This window comes from Leuresthes tenuis, unplaced genomic scaffold, assembly GCF_036924035.1.
Source record: "Leuresthes tenuis unplaced genomic scaffold, fLeuTen1.0.hap1 SCAF_10, whole genome shotgun sequence".
NCBI lineage: Eukaryota > Metazoa > Chordata > Actinopteri > Atheriniformes > Atherinopsidae > Leuresthes > Leuresthes tenuis.
Genome location: NW_027325364.1, coordinates 35,533,880 through 35,548,260, shown reverse-complemented (window position 1 = coordinate 35,548,260; position 14,381 = coordinate 35,533,880). Strand labels below are relative to the sequence as shown.

Below are 14,381 nucleotides of genomic sequence, written 5' to 3'. Positions count from 1 at the left end.
CCCAAACTTAACAAACCAACCGAAGTTGTTTTGACTTGTTGTCTGATGAAAGTCTCTGTCAGGGCATTGGTGCTATAGTGGAGAGCATAACTGCTTGCAAGCAGTTGACCCGTGTTCGATTCCCGGCCAATGCATTCAGACGATTCGAACTGGGGAAAGCTTTCAAATGTACTTTGCCATCTCTACGTCTGCTCAGAGTGCTTTGTCAAGCTTAACAAACTCTTCAACCATGAAATCATATCTTGTATCTGATGGGGATCACAAGTTTACCAAGCGAGTGGGGAAGATGAGAATCCCCAGTGCCGTACCACAGAAAACAGGCCTCCCTCAAACTCAATCCAAGAATCCACGGACGGCCAGCACCTTCCACATCGCCAAATGCTCCAAGCCCTTTGACAAAAACATTTTGTCCGGCAACTGACCATACAATTCCTTGTCTTCCATATCATCCGTGGATGAATCACCCCATGTCATTTGATGACAAATGGAATTCCTATTTGCTGCTCAAAGTGTTATTAAGCACACATCAAAGTATCAAAAAAACTTGATCATTCTTTTAGTTTTTAAAACTGCCAAGCCACAATGGTTCTAGAGCTGCTGGGAAGAGTTTATTGAGCCTTTCTCTAAAGAGAATGACTAAATCTGCTGGTTGTAAAGTATTAACACAAATTCAGTGATGCGCATAGGATGACTACTTCCATACCAACGTCCTGTTAAATCTGTGACAGGGCTTGATTAAATTGACATTGCAGTCTTGTCATTGGAAAACAACAACACACGCGTCTTAGGTTTACACTAGTTAGTCAGAGTTTCAAAACTCTCATTCCCTGACTGGGAATCGAACCCAGGCCGCGGCGGTGAGAGCGCCGAATCCTAGCCACTAGACCATCAGGGACCCGAACGCCTAGTCAACAGTACCGATTGCAAATCTGCAGTAAACTCTTCCTAACTGACAAAAAAATTGGCATTGTGCATTGCATTGAATACGTGCTGAAGTTGGGAACATTTTAGTCTTAAATTAAAGTAATTCTGTGCATCTGGAGAATAAATCCAAGCAAGCACAAGTTTCACGCTTTTGACTTCTCTCTTACTTCAGGGAGAAATAGAAAGATTCCTGAGTAAGAGCGAGTGTGTCATAACCCTGCAAGAAAATAAGTGGACAGATGACAAAAGAAATAAAACACTCCTGACCTACGTCACAACAGTGGAAACACCAAATCCTAGCCACCAGACCACCAGGGAGCCTTTGATTTTTGTGAACTATGGGTGTTGTCTCTTGTGCCTCGTTGTCCATTTTGCAGGGGGCTATGTGTAGTCAAACGGACGAGGTATGTACAGACACCCTTTAAAAGAATGATCTTAGGTGAGCAATATATGGAACGGATCAGTGATGGAAAAGGGACATCTGACTTTAAGGAATTGAACCGAAGCATTTAAAACTCCCAAATAGCTTTTTATGCCTGCTGAAATTGTTGGGGCATGTCCCGGCAGTAGTCTTATAGTAGAGGGCATACTACAGCCACTTGTCAAGCAATTGACCTTCGTAGCACTCTCGTTCCGTTGCGTCAGCTTCCTGAAGTCCTTGGAGGGTCTTTTTCGGTACCTGTGAAACAAGAGTTGTACACAGGCTGGCGGCCACAGTTGGCACGGGGGCTGTGTCTCAGGTGGTGCTTAGAGTTTCCTTGTCATTACAGAAGTAATTGCTCATTTATCAATTCATTCTTTCCAACAACGTAGGCATCTGTCCGTGATGGCGAATAGTACCATTGCAGTTTGAATTTACATGTCCCCAAACTTAACAAACCAACCGAAGTTGTTTTGACTTGTTGTCTGATGAAAGTCTCTGTCAGGGCATTGGTGCTATAGTGGAGAGCATAACTGCTTGCCAAGCAGTTGACCCGTGTTCGATTCCCGGCCAATGCATTCAGACGATTCGAACTGGGGAAAGCTTTCAAATGTACTTTGCCATCTCTACGTCTGCTCAGAGTGCTTTGTCAAGCTTAACAAACTCTTCAACCATGAAATCATATCTTGTATCTGATGGGCATCACAAGTTTACCAAGCGAGTGGGGAAGATGAGAATCCCCAGTGCCGTACCACAGAAAACAGGCCTCCCTCAAACTCAATCCAAGAATCCACAGACGGCCAGCACCTTCCACATCGCCAAATGCTCCAAGCCCTTTGACAAAAACATTTTGTCCGGCAACTGACCATACAATTCCTTGTCTTCCATATCATCCGTGGATGAATCACCCCATGTCATTTGATGACAAATGGAATTCCTATTTGCTGCTCAAAGTGTTATTAAGCACACATCAAAGTATCAAAAAAACTTGATCATTCTTTTAGTTTTTAAAACTGCCAAGCCACAATGGTTCTAGAGCTGCTGGGAAGAGTTTATTGAGCCTTTCTCTAAAGAGAATGACTAAATCTGCTGGTTGTAAAGTATTAACACAAATTCAGTGATGCGCATAGGATGACTACTTCCATACCAACGTCCTGTTAAATCTGTGACAGGGCTTGATTAAATTGACATTGCAGTCTTGTCATTGGAAAACAACAACACACGCGTCTTAGGTTTACACTAGTTAGTCAGAGTTTCAAAACTCTCATTCCCTGACTGGGAATCGAACCCAGGCCGCGGCGGTGAGAGCGCCGAATCCTAGCCACTAGACCATCAGGGACCCGAACGCCTAGTCAACAGTACCGATTGCAAATCTGCAGTAAACTCTTCCTAACTGACAAAAAAATTGGCATTGTGCATTGCATTGAATACGTGCTGAAGTTGGGAACATTTTAGTCTTAAATGAAAGTAATTCTGTGCATCTGGAGAATAAATCCAAGCAAGCACAAGTTTCACGCTTTTGACTTCTCTCTTACTTCAGGGAGAAATAGAAAGATTCCTGAGTAAGAGCGAGTGTGTCATAACCCTGCAAGAAAATAAGTGGATAGATGACAAAAGAAATAAAACACTCCTGACCTACGTCACAACAGTGGAAACACCAAATCCTAGCCACCAGACCACCAGGGAGCCTTTGATTTTTGTGAACTATGGGTGTTGTCTCTTGTGCCTCGTTGTCCATTTTGCAGGGGGCTATGTGTAGTCAAACGGACGAGGTATGTACAGACACCCTTTAAAAGAATGATCTTAGGTGAGCAATATATGGAACGGATCAGTGATGGAAAAGGGACATCTGACTTTAAGGAATTGAACCGAAGCATTTAAAACTCCCAAATAGCTTTTTATGCCTGCTGAAATTGTTGGGGCATGTCACGGCAGTAGTCTTATAGTAGAGGGCATACTACAGCCACTTGTCAAGCAATTGACCTTCGTAGCACTCTCGTTCCGTTGCATTAGCTTCCTGAAGTCCTTGGAGGGTCTTTTTCGGTACCTGTGAAACAAGAGTTGTACACAGGCTGGCGGCCACAGTTGGCACGGGGGCTGTGTCTCAGGTGGTGCTTAGAGTTTCCTTGTCATTACAGAAGTAATTGCTCATTTATCAATTCATTCTTTCCAACAACGTAGGCATCTGTCCGTGATGGCGAATAGTACCATTGCAGTTTGAATTTACATGTCCCCAAACTTAACAAACCAACCGAAGTTGTTTTGACTTGTTGTCTGATGAAAGTCTCTGTCAGGGCATTGGTGCTATAGTGGAGAGCATAACTGCTTGCCAAGCAGTTGACCCGTGTTCGATTCCCGGCCAATGCATTCAGACGATTCGAACTGGGGAAAGCTTTCAAATGTACTTTGCCATCTCTACGTCTGCTCAGAGTGCTTTGTCAAGCTTAACAAACTCTTCAACCATGAAATCATATCTTGTATCTGATGGGGATCACAAGTTTACCAAGCGAGTGGGGAAGATGAGAATCCCCAGTGCCGTACCACAGAAAACAGGCCTCCCTCAAACTCAATCCAAGAATCCACGGACGGCCAGCACCTTCCACATCGCCAAATGCTCCAAGCCCTTTGACAAAAACATTTTGTCCGGCAACTGACCATACAATTCCTTGTCTTCCATATCATCCGTGGATGAATCACCCCATGTCATTTGATGACAAATGGAATTCCTATTTGCTGCTCAAAGTGTTATTAAGCACACATCAAAGTATCAAAAAAACTTGATCATTCTTTTAGTTTTTAAAACTGCCAAGCCACAATGGTTCTAGAGCTGCTGGGAAGAGTTTATTGAGCCTTTCTCTAAAGAGAATGACTAAATCTGCTGGTTGTAAAGTATTAACACAAATTCAGTGATGCGCATAGGATGACTACTTCCATACCAACGTCCTGTTAAATCTGTGACAGGGCTTGATTAAATTGACATTGCAGTCTTGTCATTGGAAAACAACAACACACGCGTCTTAGGTTTACACTAGTTAGTCAGAGTTTCAAAACTCTCATTCCCTGACTGGGAATCGAACCCAGGCCGCGGCGGTGAGAGCGCCGAATCCTAGCCACTAGACCATCAGGGACCCGAACGCCTAGTCAACAGTACCGATTGCAAATCTGCAGTAAACTCTTCCTAACTGACAAAAAAATTGGCATTGTGCATTGCATTGAATACGTGCTGAAGTTGGGAACATTTTAGTCTTAAATGAAAGTAATTCTGTGCATCTGGAGAATAAATCCAAGCAAGCACAAGTTTCACGCTTTTGACTTCTCTCTTACTTCAGGGAGAAATAGAAAGATTCCTGAGTAAGAGCGAGTGTGTCATAACCCTGCAAGAAAATAAGTGGACAGATGACAAAAGAAATAAAACACTCCTGACCTACGTCACAACAGTGGAAACACCAAATCCTAGCCACCAGACCACCAGGGAGCCTTTGATTTTTGTGAACTATGGGTGTTGTCTCTTGTGCCTCGTTGTCCATTTTGCAGGGGGCTATGTGTAGTCAAACGGACGAGGTATGTACAGACACCCTTTAAAAGAATGATCTTAGGTGAGCAATATATGGAACGGATCAGTGATGGAAAAGGGACATCTGACTTTAAGGAATTGAACCGAAGCATTTAAAACTCCCAAATAGCTTTTTATGCCTGCTGAAATTGTTGGGGCATGTCCCGGCAGTAGTCTTATAGTAGAGGGCATACTACAGCCACTTGTCAAGCAATTGACCTTCGTAGCACTCTCGTTCCGTTGCGTCAGCTTCCTGAAGTCCTTGGAGGGTCTTTTTCGGTACCTGTGAAACAAGAGTTGTACACAGGCTGGCGGCCACAGTTGGCACGGGGGCTGTGTCTCAGGTGGTGCTTAGAGTTTCCTTGTCATTACAGAAGTAATTGCTCATTTATCAATTCATTCTTTCCAACAACGTAGGCATCTGTCCGTGATGGCGAATAGTACCATTGCAGTTTGAATTTACATGTCCCCAAACTTAACAAACCAACCGAAGTTGTTTTGACTTGTTGTCTGATGAAAGTCTCTGTCAGGGCATTGGTGCTATAGTGGAGAGCATAACTGCTTGCCAAGCAGTTGACCCGTGTTCGATTCCCGGCCAATGCATTCAGACGATTCGAACTGGGGAAAGCTTTCAAATGTACTTTGCCATCTCTACGTCTGCTCAGAGTGCTTTGTCAAGCTTAACAAACTCTTCAACCATGAAATCATATCTTGTATCTGATGGGCATCACAAGTTTACCAAGCGAGTGGGGAAGATGAGATTCCCCAGTGCCGTACCACAGAAAAAAAACAGGCCACCCTCAAACTCAATCCAAGAATCCACGGACGGCCAGCACCTTCCACATCGCCAAATGCTCCAAGCCCGTTGACAAAAAACATTTTGTCCGGCAACTGACCATACAATTCCTTGTCTTCCATATCATCCGTGGATGAATCAGCCCATGTCATTTGATGACAAATGGAACTCCTTTTTGCTGCTCAAAGGATTATTAAGCACACATCAAAGTATCAAAAAAACTTGATCATTCTTTTAGTTTTTAAAACTGCCAAGCCACAATGGTTCTAGAGCTGCTGGGAAGAGTTTATTGAGCCTTTCTCTAAAGAGAATGACTAAATCTGCTGGTTGTAAAGTATTAACACAAATTCAGTGATGCGCATAGGATGACTACTTCCATACCAACGTCCTGTTAAATCTGTGACAGGGCTTGATTAAATTGACATTGCAGTCTTGTCATTGGAAAACAACAACACACGCGTCTTAGGTTTACACTAGTTAGTCAGAGTTTCAAAACTCTCATTCCCTGACTGGGAATCGAACCCAGGCCGCGGCGGTGAGAGCGCCGAATCCTAGCCACTAGACCATCAGGGACCCGAACGCCTAGTCAACAGTACCGATTGCAAATCTGCAGTAAACTCTTCCTAACTGACAAAAAAATTGGCATTGTGCATTGCATTGAATACGTGCTGAAGTTGGGAACATTTTAGTCTTAAATGAAAGTAATTCTGTGCATCTGGAGAATAAATCCAAGCAAGCACAAGTTTCACGCTTTTGACTTCTCTCTTACTTCAGGGAGAAATAGAAAGATTCCTGAGTAAGAGCGAGTGTGTCATAACCCTGCAAGAAAATAAGTGGATAGATGACAAAAGAAATAAAACACTCCTGACCTACGTCACAACAGTGGAAACACCAAATCCTAGCCACCAGACCACCAGGGAGCCTTTGATTTTTGTGAACTATGGGTGTTGTCTCTTGTGCCTCGTTGTCCATTTTGCAGGGGGCTATGTGTAGTCAAACGGACGAGGTATGTACAGACACCCTTTAAAAGAATGATCTTAGGTGAGCAATATATGGAACGGATCAGTGATGGAAAAGGGACATCTGACTTTAAGGAATTGAACCGAAGCATTTAAAACTCCCAAATAGCTTTTTATGCCTGCTGAAATTGTTGGGGCATGTCACGGCAGTAGTCTTATAGTAGAGGGCATACTACAGCCACTTGTCAAGCAATTGACCTTCGTAGCACTCTCGTTCCGTTGCATTAGCTTCCTGAAGTCCTTGGAGGGTCTTTTTCGGTACCTGTGAAACAAGAGTTGTACACAGGCTGGCGGCCACAGTTGGCACGGGGGCTGTGTCTCAGGTGGTGCTTAGAGTTTCCTTGTCATTACAGAAGTAATTGCTCATTTATCAATTCATTCTTTCCAACAACGTAGGCATCTGTCCGTGATGGCGAATAGTACCATTGCAGTTTGAATTTACATGTCCCCAAACTTAACAAACCAACCGAAGTTGTTTTGACTTGTTGTCTGATGAAAGTCTCTGTCAGGGCATTGGTGCTATAGTGGAGAGCATAACTGCTTGCCAAGCAGTTGACCCGTGTTCGATTCCCGGCCAATGCATTCAGACAATTCGAACTGGGGAAAGCTTTCAAATGTACTTTGCCATCTCTACGTCTGCTCAGAGTGCTTTGTCAAGCTTAACAAACTCTTCAACCATGAAATCATATCTTGTATCTGATGGGCATCACAAGTTTACCAAGCGAGTGGGGAAGATGAGAATCCCCAGTGCCGTACCACAGAAAACAGGCCTCCCTCAAACTCAATCCAAGAATCCACGGACGGCCAGCACCTTCCACATCGCCAAATGCTCCAAGCCCTTTGACAAAAACATTTTGTCCGGCAACTGACCATACAATTCCTTGTCTTCCATATCATCCGTGGATGAATCACCCCATGTCATTTGATGACAAATGGAATTCCTATTTGCTGCTCAAAGTGTTATTAAGCACACATCAAAGTATCAAAAAAACTTGATCATTCTTTTAGTTTTTAAAACTGCCAAGCCACAATGGTTCTAGAGCTGCTGGGAAGAGTTTATTGAGCCTTTCTCTAAAGAGAATGACTAAATCTGCTGGTTGTAAAGTATTAACACAAATTCAGTGATGCGCATAGGATGACTACTTCCATACCAACGTCCTGTTAAATCTGTGACAGGGCTTGATTAAATTGACATTGCAGTCTTGTCATTGGAAAACAACAACACACGCGTCTTAGGTTTACACTAGTTAGTCAGAGTTTCAAAACTCTCATTCCCTGACTGGGAATCGAACCCAGGCCGCGGCGGTGAGAGCGCCGAATCCTAGCCACTAGACCATCAGGGACCCGAACGCCTAGTCAACAGTACCGATTGCAAATCTGCAGTAAACTCTTCCTAACTGACAAAAAAATTGGCATTGTGCATTGCATTGAATACGTGCTGAAGTTGGGAACATTTTAGTCTTAAATGAAAGTAATTCTGTGCATCTGGAGAATAAATCCAAGCAAGCACAAGTTTCACGCTTTTGACTTCTCTCTTACTTCAGGGAGAAATAGAAAGATTCCTGAGTAAGAGCGAGTGTGTCATAACCCTGCAAGAAAATAAGTGGATAGATGACAAAAGAAATAAAACACTCCTGACCTACGTCACAACAGTGGAAACACCAAATCCTAGCCACCAGACCACCAGGGAGCCTTTGATTTTTGTGAACTATGGGTGTTGTCTCTTGTGCCTCGTTGTCCATTTTGCAGGGGGCTATGTGTAGTCAAACGGACGAGGTATGTACAGACACCCTTTAAAAGAATGATCTTAGGTGAGCAATATATGGAACGGATCAGTGATGGAAAAGGGACATCTGACTTTAAGGAATTGAACCGAAGCATTTAAAACTCCCAAATAGCTTTTTATGCCTGCTGAAATTGTTGGGGCATGTCCCGGCAGTAGTCTTATAGTGGAGGGCATACTACAGCCACTTGTCAAGCAATTGACCTTCGTAGCACTCTCGTTCCGTTGCATCAGCTTCCTGAAGTCCTTGGAGGGTCTTTTTCGGTACCTGTGAAACAAGAGTTGTACACAGGCTGGCGGCCACAGTTGGCACGGGGGCTGTGTCTCACGTGGTGCTTAGAGTTTCCTTGTCATTACAGAAGTAATTGCTCATTTATCAATTCATTCTTTCCAACAACGTAGGCATCTGTCCGTGATGGCGAATAGTACCATTGCAGTTTGAATTTACATGTCCCCAAACTTAACAAACCAACCGAAGTTGTTTTGACTTGTTGTCTGATGAAAGTCTCTGTCAGGGCATTGGTGCTATAGTGGAGAGCATAACTGCTTGCCAAGCAGTTGACCCGTGTTCGATTCCCGGCCAATGTATTCAGACGATTCGAACTGGGGAAAGCTTTCAAATGTACTTTGCCATCTCTACGTCTGCTCAGAGTGCTTTGTCAAGCTTAACAAACTCTTCAACCATGAAATCATATCTTGTATCTGATGGGCATCACAAGTTTACCAAGCGAGTGGGGAAGATGAGATTCCCCAGTGCCGTACCACAGAAAAAAAACAGGCCTCCCTCAAACTCCACGGAATCCACAGACGGCCAGCACCTTCCACATCGCCAAATGCTCCAAGCCCGTTGACAAAAACATTTTGTCCGGCAACTGACCATACAATTCCTTGTCTTCCATATCATCCGTGGATGAATCAGCCCATGTCATTTGATGACAAATGGAACTCCTTTTTGCTGCTCAAAGGATTATTAAGCACACATCAAAGTATCAAAAAAACTTGATCATTCTTTTAGTTTTTAAAACTGCCAAGCCACAATGGTTCTAGAGCTGCTGGGAAGAGTTTATTGAGCCTTTCTCTAAAGAGAATGACTAAATCTGCTGGTTGTAAAGTATTAACACAAATTCAGTGATGCGCATAGGATGACTACTTCCATACCAACGTCCTGTTAAATCTGTGACAGGGCTTGATTAAATTGACATTGCAGTCTTGTCATTGGAAAACAACAACACACGCGTCTTAGGTTTACACTAGTTAGTCAGAGTTTCAAAACTCTCATTCCCTGACTGGGAATCGAACCCAGGCCGCGGCGGTGAGAGCGCCGAATCCTAGCCACTAGACCATCAGGGACCTGAATGCCTAGTCAACAGTACCGATTGCAAATCTGCAGTAAACTCTTCCTAACTGACAAAAAAATTGGCATTGTGCATTGCATTGAATACGTGCTGAAGTTGGGAACATTTTAGTCTTAAATGAAAGTAATTCTGTGCATCTGGAGAATAAATCCAAGCAAGCACAAGTTTCACGCTTTTGACTTCTCTCTTACTTCAGGGAGAAATAGAAAGATTCCTGAGTAAGAGCGAGTATGTCATAACCCTGCAAGAAAATAAATGGATAGATGACAAAAGAAATAAAACACTCCTGACCTACGTCACAACAGTGGAAACACCAAATCCTAGCCACCAGACCACCAGGGAGCCTTTGATTTTTGTGAACTATGGGTGTTGTCTCTTGTGCCTCGTTGTCCATTTTGCAGGGGGCTATGTGTAGTCAAACGGACGAGGTATGTACAGACACCCTTTAAAAGAATGATCTTAGGTGAGCAATATATGGAACGGATCAGTGATGGAAAAGGGACATCTGACTTTAAGGAATTGAACCGAAGCATTTAAAACTCCCAAATAGCTTTTTATGCCTGCTGAAATTGTTGGGGCATGTCACGGCAGTAGTCTTATAGTAGAGGGCATACTACAGCCACTTGTCAAGCAATTGACCTTCGTAGCACTCTCGTTCCGTTGCATCAGCTTCCTGAAGTCCTTGGAGGGTCTTTTTCGGTACCTGTGAAACAAGAGTTGTACACAGGCTGGCGGCCACAGTTGGCACGGGGGCAGTGTCTCAGGTGGTGCTTAGAGTTTCCTTGTCATTACAGAAGTAATTGCTCATTTATCAATTCATTCTTTCCAACAACGTAGGCATCTGTCCGTGATGGCGAATAGTACCATTGCAGTTTGAATTTACATGTCCCCAAACTTAACAAACCAACCGAAGTTGTTTTGACTTGTTGTCTGATGAAAGTCTCTGTCAGGGCATTGGTGCTATAGTGGAGAGTATAACTGCTTGCCAAGCAGTTGACCTGTGTTCGATTCCTGGCCAATGCATTCAGACGATTCAAACTGGGGAAAGCTTTCAAATGTACTCTGCCATCTCTACGTCTGCTCAGAGTGCTTTGTCAAGCTTAACAAACTCTTCAACCATGAAATCAAATCTTGTATCTGATGGGCATCACAAGTTTACCAAGCGAGTGGGGAACATGAGATTCCCCAGTGCCGTACCACAGAAAAAAAACAGGCCTCCCTCAAACTCAATCCAAGAATCCACAGACGGCCAGCACCTTCCACATCGCCAAATGCTCCAAGCCCGTTGACAAAAACATTTTGTCCGGCAACTGACCATACAATTCCTTGTCTTCCATATCATCCGTGGATGAATCAGCCCATGTCATTTGATGACAAATGGAATTCCTATTTGCTGCTCAAAGTGTTATTAAGCACACATCAAAGTATCAAAAAAACTTGATCATTCTTTTAGTTTTTAAAACTGCCAAGCCACAATGGTTCTAGAGCTGCTGGGAAGAGTTTATTGAGCCTTTCTCTAAAGAGAATGACTAAATCTGCTGGTTGTAAAGTATTAACACAAATTCAGTGATGCGCATAGGATGACTACTTCCATACCAACGTCCTGTTAAATCTGTGACAGGGCTTGATTAAATTGACATTGCAGTCTTGTCATTGGAAAACAACAACACACGCGTCTTAGGTTTACACTAGTTAGTCAGAGTTTCAAAACTCTCATTCCCTGACTGGGAATCGAACCCAGGCCGCGGCGGTGAGAGCGCCGAATCCTAGCCACTAGACCATCAGGGACCCGAACGCCTAGTCAACAGTACCGATTGCAAATCTGCAGTAAACTCTACCTAACTGACAAAAAAATTGGCATTGTGCATTGCATTGAATACGTGCTGAAGTTGGGAACATTTTAGTCTTAAATGAAAGTAATTCTGTGCATCTGGAGAATAAATCCAAGCGAGCACAAGTTTCACGCTTTTGACTTCTCTCTTATTTCAGGGAGAAATAGAAAGATTCCTGAGTAAGAGCGAGTGTGTCATAACCCTGCAAGAAAATAAGTGGATAGATGACAAAAGAAATAAAACACTCCTGACCTACGTCACAACAGTGGAAACACCAAATCCTAGCCACCAGACCACCAGGGAGCCTTTGATTTTTGTGAACTATGGGTGTTGTCTCTTGTGCCTCGTTGTCCATTTTGCAGGGGGCTATGTGTAGTCAAACGGACGAGGTATGTACAGACACCCTTTAAAAGAATGATCTTAGGTGAGCAATATATGGAACGGATCAGTGATGGAAAAGGGACATCTGACTTTAAGGAATTGAACCGAAGCATTTAAAACTCCCAAATAGCTTTTTATGCCTGCTGAAATTGTTGGGGCATGTCACGGCAGTAGTCTTATAGTAGAGGGCATACTACAGCCACTTGTCAAGCAATTGACCTTCGTAGCACTCTCGTTCCGTTGCATCAGCTTCCTGAAGTCCTTGGAGGGTCTTTTTCGGTACCTGTGAAACAAGAGTTGTACACAGGCTGGCGGCCACAGTTGGCACGGGGGCTGTGTCTCAGGTGGTGCTTAGAGTTTCCTTGTCATTACAGAAGTAATTGCTCATTTATCAATTCATTCTTTCCAACAACGTAGGCATCTGTCCGTGATGGCGAATAGTACCATTGCAGTTTGAATTTACATGTCCCCAAACTTAACAAACCAACCGAAGTTGTTTTGACTTGTTGTCTGATGAAAGTCTCTGTCAGGGCATTGGTGCTATAGTGGAGAGCATAACTGCTTGCCAAGCAGTTGACCCGTGTTCGATTCCCGGCCAATGCATTCAGACGATTCGAACTGGGGAAAGCTTTCAAATGTACTTTGCCATCTCTACGTCTGCTCAGAGTGCTTTGTCAAGCTTAACAAACTCTTCAACCATGAAATCATATCTTGTATCTGATGGGCATCACAAGTTTACCAAGCGAGTGGGGAAGATGAGAATCCCCAGTGCCGTACCACAGAAAACAGGCCTCCCTCAAACTCAATCCAAGAATCCACGGACGGCCAGCACCTTCCACATCGCCAAATGCTCCAAGCCCTTTGACAAAAACATTTTGTCCGGCAACTGACCATACAATTCCTTGTCTTCCATATCATCCGTGGATGAATCAGCCCATGTCATTTGATGACAAATGGAATTCCTATTTGCTGCTCAAAGTGTTATTAAGCACACATCAAAGTATCAAAAAAACTTGATCATTCTTTTAGTTTTTAAAACTGCCAAGCCACAATGGTTCTAGAGCTGCTGGGAAGAGTTTATTGAGCCTTTCTCTAAAGAGAATGACTAAATCTGCTGGTTGTAAAGTATTAACACAAATTCAGTGATGCGCATAGGATGACTACTTCCATACCAACGTCCTGTTAAATCTGTGACAGGGCTTGATTAAATTGACATTGCAGTCTTGTCATTGGAAAACAACAACACACGCGTCTTAGGTTTACACTAGTTAGTCAGAGTTTCAAAACTCTCATTCCCTGACTGGGAATCGAACCCAGGCCGCGGCGGTGAGAGCGCCGAATCCTAGCCACTAGACCATCAGGGACCCGAACGCCTAGTCAACAGTACCGATTGCAAATCTGCAGTAAACTCTTCCTAACTGACAAAAAAATTGGCATTGTGCATTGCATTGAATACGTGCTGAAGTTGGGAACATTTTAGTCTTAAATGAAAGTAATTCTGTGCATCTGGAGAATAAATCCAAGCAAGCACAAGTTTCACGCTTTTGACTTCTCTCTTACTTCAGGGAGAAATAGAAAGATTCCTGAGTAAGAGCGAGTGTGTCATAACCCTGCAAGAAAATAAGTGGATAGATGACAAAAGAAATAAAACACTCCTGACCTACGTCACAACAGTGGAAACACCAAATCCTAGCCACCAGACCACCAGGGAGCCTTTGATTTTTGTGAACTATGGGTGTTGTCTCTTGTGCCTCGTTGTCCATTTTGCAGGGGGCTATGTGTAGTCAAACGGACGAGGTATGTACAGACACCCTTTAAAAGAATGATCTTAGGTGAGCAATATATGGAACGGATCAGTGATGGAAAAGGGACATCTGACTTTAAGGAATTGAACCGAAGCATTCAAAACTCCCAAATAGCTTTTTATGCCTGCTGAAATTGTTGGGGCATGTCCCGGCAGTAGTCTTATAGTGGAGGGCATACTACAGCCACTTGTCAAGCAATTGACCTTCGTAGCACTCTCGTTCCGTTGCATCAGCTTCCTGAAGTCCTTGGAGGGTCTTTTTCGGTACCTGTGAAACAAGAGTTGTACACAGGCTGGCGGCCACAGTTGGCACGGGGGCTGTGTCTCACGTGGTGCTTAGAGTTTCCTTGTCATTACAGAAGTAATTGCTCATTTATCAATTCATTCTTTCCAACAACGTAGGCATCTGTCCGTGATGGCGAATAGTACCATTGCAGTTTGAATTTACATGTCCCCAAACTTAACAAACCAACCGAAGTTGTTTTGACTTGTTGTCTGATGAAAGTCTCTGTC

General features: G+C 43.6%; 8 non-coding genes across 8 annotated transcripts; all 8 read right to left on the bottom strand.

The window, feature by feature from the left end:
* Nucleotides 1–823: 823 nt before the first annotated feature.
* Nucleotides 824–895, bottom strand: trnae-cuc (transfer RNA glutamic acid (anticodon CUC)). Its single transcript has one exon. It is a non-coding gene; the product is annotated as a tRNA-Glu (tRNA).
* Nucleotides 896–2,612: 1,717 nt separating this feature from the next.
* Nucleotides 2,613–2,684, bottom strand: trnae-cuc (transfer RNA glutamic acid (anticodon CUC)). The gene has a single exon. It is a non-coding gene; the product is annotated as a tRNA-Glu (tRNA).
* Nucleotides 2,685–4,401: 1,717 nt separating this feature from the next.
* On the bottom strand, nt 4,402–4,473 carry trnae-cuc (transfer RNA glutamic acid (anticodon CUC)). The gene has a single exon. It is a non-coding gene; the product is annotated as a tRNA-Glu (tRNA).
* Nucleotides 4,474–6,195: 1,722 nt separating this feature from the next.
* On the bottom strand, nt 6,196–6,267 carry trnae-cuc (transfer RNA glutamic acid (anticodon CUC)). The gene has a single exon. It is a non-coding gene; the product is annotated as a tRNA-Glu (tRNA).
* Nucleotides 6,268–7,984: 1,717 nt separating this feature from the next.
* Nucleotides 7,985–8,056, bottom strand: trnae-cuc (transfer RNA glutamic acid (anticodon CUC)). Its single transcript has one exon. It is a non-coding gene; the product is annotated as a tRNA-Glu (tRNA).
* A 1,718-nt stretch (nt 8,057–9,774) lies between these two features.
* On the bottom strand, nt 9,775–9,846 carry trnae-cuc (transfer RNA glutamic acid (anticodon CUC)). The gene has a single exon. It is a non-coding gene; the product is annotated as a tRNA-Glu (tRNA).
* A 1,721-nt stretch (nt 9,847–11,567) lies between these two features.
* trnae-cuc (transfer RNA glutamic acid (anticodon CUC)) lies at nt 11,568–11,639 on the bottom strand. Its single transcript has one exon. It is a non-coding gene; the product is annotated as a tRNA-Glu (tRNA).
* Nucleotides 11,640–13,356: 1,717 nt separating this feature from the next.
* Nucleotides 13,357–13,428, bottom strand: trnae-cuc (transfer RNA glutamic acid (anticodon CUC)). Its single transcript has one exon. It is a non-coding gene; the product is annotated as a tRNA-Glu (tRNA).
* Between the last annotated feature and the right edge of the window lie 953 nt (nt 13,429–14,381).